Raw genomic sequence first — 8,206 nt, forward strand, 5'->3', positions numbered from 1 at the left:
GGGTCGCAAAGAGTCAGACACGACTGAGCAACTGAACTAAACTGAACTGAACAAAGTTTGCTTTTAGAATTCTTCCCATTTCTAACACCAATAATTCTATGGTTCTGCAAAGGGTAATTGAAACTTCAAAACTACAGTCACACTGAAACTTAATCTCTTGCTAAATTATTTTGTCAAAACAAAAACCATCAGGACATGCACTGGGGCACAATTGATGCCCGAGACTGTATTAAATTCATGCTGTTGGCAATAGAAAACTACTCTTGTTGGTGAGTGGCTGTTGCTTGCAGACTTGTAATGCAAACACATCATCAGTGCTTTATTTCTGGTCTCAGAAGAAGGACTTTTACTTTTTTCCTAAGTCAAACAGTAAGACATACAGTGCCATATTAAAATTTAAAAAGAGTGGTAGCTGGTGGAATTTTATTTAGACTATGTATTTGGAAGTAAAAGATCTTGATGCTCCAAGGTCAGTCCCAAGAGCAGTCCTTAGGGCTTAGCATTCTTTTCAAAGTATAGCAGTAGATGTTCACTCCACATTTCTAATTACTTAGCTTAGGCTCCCTGAGTCCTCTGAGGGAAAGATTGTCAAGGAGCAGAGAAACAGCAAAGGCAACGAGGCATGCATTAAAAAATCATCACTTCCTTGAGCTGAGCTCAGTTTCTCTTAGGTCTGAGTGATGTGGCTGTGTATAGAAGGAAACAGATGCAGGTACAGGTATACAAATGTCTCAAGTGTGTTATTCTTTTTCACATTTATAAGAGCTCTTTACTTAACAGCAACTTTGTTGGCACATTACAGTCCAAAGGGAATGTGGCTGTGTATAAAATCTGTCACATTAAATCCTGGGAACTAGAAGATACGCTTATTAATTTCCTGGAGTGACTTTTCCAAAAACCTTCCCAAGAAATTAAACTTCCCAAAGCTGACCCTCTTCCTCCCATGTCAGTGAGAGGATAGCTGATTAGGAAATGTCATCCTAACACAATGTGAAGAAAGTCTCAGGCTGACTACCTGAAATCTACAAGCAGGTGAAACCTTGCTTGTTAATTTCATCACGTGCAGTGGTGCTATCATGTGATGATATGAAGAGGTTCCCTCTTCTCCTTTCCCTTAATTTTTTATTTGAATCCATAAACATTGGATAGAAATATAAACCATGCTATTCAAAAATACTTGTGACTAAAAACTGTTAGAATAACCAGAACTTCCACTGCCTGAATTGTTAGTAATGGAGAGCTCTGCTGAATTCCGGACTGTTTTAATCAAAGTCCAACTATCTTTTCTTTTTTTTGTCCCCTTTGACCACACCTCACAGCATGTGGAACTTCCCTGACCAGGCATCAAACCCTGCCCCCTGCAGTGGAAGCGCAGGGTCTTAACCACTGGACCACCAGGGAAGCCCCCAACCACCTTTTCAAAATCCAAGAATATAAAGTGATGAGACCTGCTTCTCATTTGATTTTGGAAATTTATGTACTAAGGGGACTGCCAGCTATTCATATGCCAAGTCAACTTGCTAGGATTTTTATCAAGCATCAGTATGATTTTCTCAGATGAAAGAGAGGTCTCTAATTTGGACATCAGCTTGTACTGCACAATTTGGGTCAAGTAAACATACCTGGACTTCCCTGGTGGCTCAGATGGTAAAGTGTCTGCCTACAATGCAGGAGACCCAGGTTCAATCCCTGGGTCGGGAAGATGCTCTGGAGAAGGAAATGGCAACCCACTCCAGTATTCTTGCCTGGAAAATCCCATGGACGGAAGAGTCTGGTAGGCTACATTCCATGGGGTCACAAAGAGTCGGACATAACTGAATGACTTTCTTTCTTTCTTTAAACATACCTTATCCTGTGTTATCATCTATAAGATAAGGACAATAATATTTACTTGTAAGTTATTGTGAGTAGAAACAGTACACATTAAATAAAAGTTAGTGACCTTCCCTTACACTAAATCATTCCTTTGAGCTGATGCTGTCACTTAAAGATATATCGCATCATCTCAAAGCGGAAATGTAATGTTACTAAGAGGAAATGTAATGTTACTAATGTACTAATGTTAGTATATCAGTCATGGTCCAGTCAGGAAAGCATAAGTGCTCTGAAAATTTCAAACAAAGGTGAATTAAATTAAAAAAAAAAATCGTTGCAAAAATTTTGGTTGAGTAGTAGAGTGGAGGGGAGAACGGGGGCACTTCACAGAGTCTAGAAATAGTGCATTTACTGCTGAGGCTGCCACCAACACGCTGGAGCCCGTGGTCATCTGTCCTCCCCACTACTGTCTCCTGCTGGTCCCAGATCCACCAAGGCTGCTGGAGGTCATGGTGACCCACAGTTCACCTGGACTTTTTGACCGCAGCTCCTCCTGGAATCAGAAGCAGAAAGACTACCCTCTGGGCTGTCCTTGCACTCTCACTGAAATGCTTTCTACTGGCATAACTTAAAAGAATCCTGTCAGAAAAAGAGTTTGGGGAGCACATTTTCTAGGCATCCAGACCCTGAAATGCAGCGGAGAGCACAAAAAGGAAGAACAGACCGAACATGAGCAGACATTATCCAGGAGAACAAATATTCATGCTAGTTACCATTCTAGCACCAGGAAGCAAGCAGTGATTCTGGTTCAAAAAGATGGACTGTGTTTATCTCTCCCCCTAAATCTCAAAAAATGTCACAAAAGACATAAAGGAACTGAAGACGAGGAAGGGATCTGTGATGTGAACTTTATGTGTCAACTTGACTGGGCCAAAAGGTGCCCAGATATTTAGTTCAACATTATTCTGGGTGTGTCTGTGAGTACGTTTTGGGGTGAGATTAACATGTGAATTGGTATATCATGTAAAGAAGATCGATTATCCTTCCTGATAAGAGGTAGCCCCTCTTCCAAGTCACTGAGCATCAGCAGAACAAAAGTCTAAGAGAGAATTCTCTCTTTGCCTGTTTCTAAGCTGAGTCACTGGTCTTCTCTTGCCTTTGGACTTGCATTGGCACTTACACCATTGGTTCTCCTGGTTTTCTTGGACCTTTGGGTCCAAGCCAGAGCTTACATCATTGGTTCTTCTGGGTCTCCAGATTGCTGACTGTAGATCTTAGGACTTCTCAACCTCCAAAATCCAGTGAGCCAGTTCCTCATAATAAATGAAGAGCGGGGTATAGGACTTCCCTGGTGGCTCAGACAGTAAAGAATACGCCTGCAATGTAGGAGACCCAGGTTTGATCCCTAGGTCAGGAAGACCCCCTGGAGGAGGGCAAGGCAACCCACTCCAGTATTCTTGACTGGAGAATCTCATGGACAGAGGAGCCTGACGGGCTACAATCCATGGGGTCGCAAAGAGTTAGACACGACTGAGCGACTAACACTTTCACTTCTCACTTTTAGAGAAGTATGGGTTAGAGCTATCTTATTGGTTCTGTTTCTCTGGAGAATCTAGACTAATATAAGATTCACCAATAGAATAGAAATGTTGATAAGCTTCTAGAAGAAAGTAGATAGAATCATACTGATGAATAGACCCCAAGAGAGAATACTGTCTTCTGAAGATGCACAGGAGTTGGTGGCACTGGGAGGGACAGCTACCTTCCTGGCAGGTGCCCAGCAGGTCCAGCTGGTGCTGAAGCCAGAAAGGAGGAAGGGCTGTAATCAAGGCACTTGCTAATGAGCATCTGTGGACTAGGTCAGGTAAATTGTTCTTCCTCATCTCTTGTATGAAAAAAACAGAAATGTGTGCAAGAAAAGTATGGCCTAAATATGAAGTTAAATAAAATGTAACATGACTTTTGTGCCAATTATAGAGTACAGAGAAAGAAACTCCATTTGACTTTGAAATGGCAAACATCAAGAACTTAATAATATAGAATTATATTTCTTTCTCTGTTAGCATAATCATACTACTTGGTTCTGGGAAATGCGAATATATTGTAAATATTGCTTATTGCTTTTTAATCAATTTAAAGTAGAAAACATCATTACAGTTACAGAGAAAAATGCAAGAAATAAATTTTGGCATTGGGAAATCAAAGGTACAGCCATTCAAGGTTGGGAGGGATAAATGGAGGAGGAGAAGTAGAAGACACTCATGCATTTATTCCTCATCTAAGACAATGTGAAGTCAATGGATTCTAAGGGGATGGATCAAGAAACATTTATATGTATTGCTTAAAAGTTGTAGTCAACCCCTAGAAGACAGGGAAAAAAATTAGCAACAAATCAAGGACGAAAGAGATGGAAAAAGGACTTTATTCTTCATATTTCATATTTGGGAGTAAATAGATAATTATCTAAAATTGACAAATTAACAAATCAAGTTTCAAATATATAATTTAGTGTTGTGATTATAACCATTAAAAACAAGATCAGAAAGTAAAAAATGTTGCCTCTTATGAGTAAGGCTATGGTTAGTGGAAGGAGATGTTTTTTATGTCTTCACTTTAATATTTTTGAACTATTTAATTTTCATTCTGTACATGTATTATAACTTTATAATAAATCAATATAGGAGAAATGTTCCTGTTGGTGAAGTGGGTACAGTGAGAAGCAGGCATATACAAGCCTCAGTTCCAAGCTTAGTTACAGTGATTTTATGAATGTCAAACAGCTACAAATGTAAATTGAAGAGACAGATAAATGCTACTGTCTGATCAAACAGAATCAACAGTATATATGTTATGAGGGGCACCATATCTTAGCCATCATGTGAGTGAAACCTTTCTTAAGAGTCAGCTGTCAAAGCAGCAAAGAGTTTGCAGGCTGGTTTAACCCTTTTTCCTTTTCTCCCCAACTTTAATTATAACATATAAACTCAAAGAGAATTATTGGCAAAGCAAACATGAAACTTTCTCAACAGGACGTACTCAGTTCCCTGTAGAAAAAATTATCATAAGAAAAAAATAAACAAAACACGATGCCTGACATGGTCATATGGTTAAGAAACAAGTCACTTTGGTTTTGCATTAAGGAATAAATCAAGTTGGCAGCACTTTTCTCACTTCTGGTTGAGTGTACATAATTTGGAGGAAGTTTCCTTATATTTTGTATGCATGTGTGTGCTCAGTGGCTCAGTCGTGTTCAACTCTTTGTGACCCCATGGACTGTAGCCCACCAGGCCCCTCTGTGCATGGAATTTTCCAGGAAAGAATACTGGAGTGGGTTGCCATTTCCTTCTCCAGGGGATCTTCCCAATGCGGGGATTGAACCTTCATGTCCTGGGTCTCCTGCACTGGCAGGTGGATTCTTTACTGTGCCACCTGAGAAGCCCTATATTTTGTATAAGTCTCCATTAAAGAAGGGTTTTGAAATGAAGTTGGAACTTCTGCTGCATCATGAGAAGTCAGCTCTGAGTGCACACTAAAGATTTCTGGCCTTTGGACCATGCTTCTGTCACGCCGTAGAATCTTACAGCCGTGGTTCACGTTCTTAAAGCAAAATAGTGTCATTTGCATCCATTTGTCAAACAACTCACAGAAAAGTGTGAGCAATATCATGTGGTCCAGAATTGCCATGAGGCCCAAAAGTCAGTAGCAGAATATCTGGGCTAAAATAAGAAGTTAAATTATCTTTTTGGATATCTTTCTATTCCCATAGTCTTCATTTCCTTTAGTTAAATTTTAGCAAATTTTTGACAGTTTAGTTTGTCTAGATTGTTCACAATCCTCATTTGTAAAAATATTCCCCAGTCTTTTCTTTAAAATAAGAGCCCATTATTTCCAAACAATCTCACCAAGTTACATCTCACTGGATGCATGAGGACTGTAGTGTGCGGCTTCCCAACTAAGACTCAGAGCCCAGAGCTCTTATTTGGAGTGGGTCCTACGGGTTGCAAGTTCTCACACAAGTTTCCAACCCCATCAGGAGAACTAACATGGTCAGAAAATCCTTGGAAATTCATACATCCTTTTGAAAAACAAAGTCTCTCTGTTTAAAAATGAAACAAGCCTAAACAGCCTATGCTAGCCCATAAGCAAAATAATTTCAGTGCCTGTGTGGAGAATTTCCAACTTCTAAACTACTTGGTGTTCCCACACGGTCAAGATTAATGTCATTCCATGCTGAGGCTCTTCCTGTCCCCGCGGGTGGAAGTAGATTCAGAAACATGGTTGGATGGAGAAATTTCCCAGCATATCACAGTTACCAGGCCAGCTGTGCAAGGTCATTTTTACACAGATAGAGCTGAATCTTATAGATTTCTGACAGGCTTAATTATTGTACCTATCTTGTGAGCTCTGGGATCTGGGCCCAATTAGGAAAATATGGGAAGTTTTCTAGACAGTGGGTAAGGATGCTCTTGTGTACCATAAAGAACAGCGGTTGGGGACTTAACAGTTTCAGTTCCACATCAGCACAAACAGAGGCCTTGGGCCTTTGTTGTTTATCAAAACATACACAGCAACAACAATTAACCACAATGCTTAGAGAATTGGGGGTTTGGGTTTCCATTTAATTTAATTTTCTGGTTGACTTGGGATTAAACAAACTTTTTTTTTTTTTCTATTTAAGCCTTTGGAATGGGGAAGGAAGGAAATAACATTTTATTGACTATTGTGTCAAATATAATACTAACTTTTAAAAAGTATGTTATTTATCTTCACTATAAGCCTATAAAGTATGTATTATTATTTAAAAAAAAAAAAACTAATTTGAGGTAAAAGTCTCAGAAAGATTAAGTTGCTCAAATCACAAAACTAGTGCTCAAAAATAAAAAATTAAAACATAAGTTGGTTTGCTTCCAAAAGACCATGTCTGCCTCATCTTTTGACAAGATGAAATTCTATTTCTTAGTATGTGTAGATTTAACATAATTAGTTTATTTCAATATTTCTTATATCAATATTTTTTGTCTTCTATTAAATACTAATCTCTGGGCTTGCTATTAAAGATAGTTAAGGTGAATTCTATGTAGTAATGCTTTCAAGACACCTTCAAGCATAGGCATTACTTAGTAATAAATATTTAGAATACAGAATGTTTATTTCTGTGAAACAGTCATTTTCACATCATTACAGGGAAAAGAGAGCAGGAGCTACCTCTGAGAGCTAGAGGTGGAAGGATGGCATCAAAAAGCTTCCGAGGGAAGGCAATTTGGGCTTATTGGTAAGAAAGTTGCACGAAGTGGGGAACAGCACGTGCAGTGGTAAAGAGCCAAGAAAGCACACGTGTGAGGCTCTGCACCTGGCTTAGCACAGTTAGACAATCAGGGAACCCTGGTGAAAAGTGAGCCTGGAAAGGCAAGGGTGGAGCCACAGCACATATGTAATAGTATGTGGCCTGAGTTCTACTGTGTGGGTGATAGAAACTGAAAGAAAGCAGAATGACATCAGATTTACATTTTAAATAAAATGTTGGCTTCCCTGATGGCTCAGATGGTAAGAATCTGCCCGCAATGCAGGAGACCAAGGTTCAATCCCTGGGTCAGGAAGATCCCCTGGAGAAGGGAATGGCTACCCATTCCAGTATTCTTGCCTGGAGAATCCCACGGACAGAGGAGCGTGGTGGGCAACAGTCCATGGGGCCACAAAGAGTTGGACATGACTGAGCAACTACAGAACAGAAGGCCATCATTTAAAGTCATTTAGAAGATCCCCAAAACTTGGTGAAGGATTACTGGTTGAAGAGAGGAAAGGCTTCCTGTTTAAATGAGGACTCGCACAGAATCATCCGCAGGAGCCCAGGTGCCTCTGGGAATACCACAGGTGTACAAGACAGTACCAGATGAATCTCACTGCCTCGCAGGCATACTCGAGAAGTTAAATTTTAAAAATCTATCTGTTATCAAGTCATGGACTTGGTATTTGATTTTCTAATAAAGAGATGAATGGAAATACTGTTTGAGTGTTTCATTAACAAAGGTTTAATGCAGATCTCAAAAGATCATTTGCTGCTGTTTCTCCTGATGCTGCCATCCAAATCCCCTACAAGAGAGGACCCTAGTTTTGATCTGCAAAGAGATCCTAACAGGAGGAGGGTGAGTGGCCATACCAGGGGCTCTGGGGAGAAGGCTATAGAAGCTTGCCACAAGCTTTATATTTCTTTGAAGACATTTTTATTTAGGTCATGTGCAACATATATTCTGATCCATAATATGTTCATTTTGAAAAATTTAAAGTACTATTGTAAATGTTTTTTCACTTTTGTCCAAAGTTCTGGAATAAATCATAAATGCCAGGAAAACATACTAAATTTATGAGGTAAATTCTTATTTCTTGCCTGGCA

At 39.5% G+C, this 8,206-nt stretch overlaps 1 non-coding gene across 1 annotated transcript; it reads left to right on the top strand.

Moving 5' to 3' along the window:
- Positions 1-1,629: 1,629 nt before the first annotated feature.
- TRNAC-ACA (transfer RNA cysteine (anticodon ACA)) lies at positions 1,630-1,701 on the top strand. The gene has a single exon. It is a non-coding gene; the product is annotated as a tRNA-Cys (tRNA).
- The last annotated feature ends 6,505 nt before the right edge of the window (positions 1,702-8,206 follow it).

Source organism: Bubalus kerabau, chromosome 3 (assembly GCF_029407905.1).
Source record: "Bubalus kerabau isolate K-KA32 ecotype Philippines breed swamp buffalo chromosome 3, PCC_UOA_SB_1v2, whole genome shotgun sequence".
In the NCBI taxonomy this organism is placed as follows: Eukaryota; Metazoa; Chordata; class Mammalia; order Artiodactyla; family Bovidae; genus Bubalus; species Bubalus kerabau.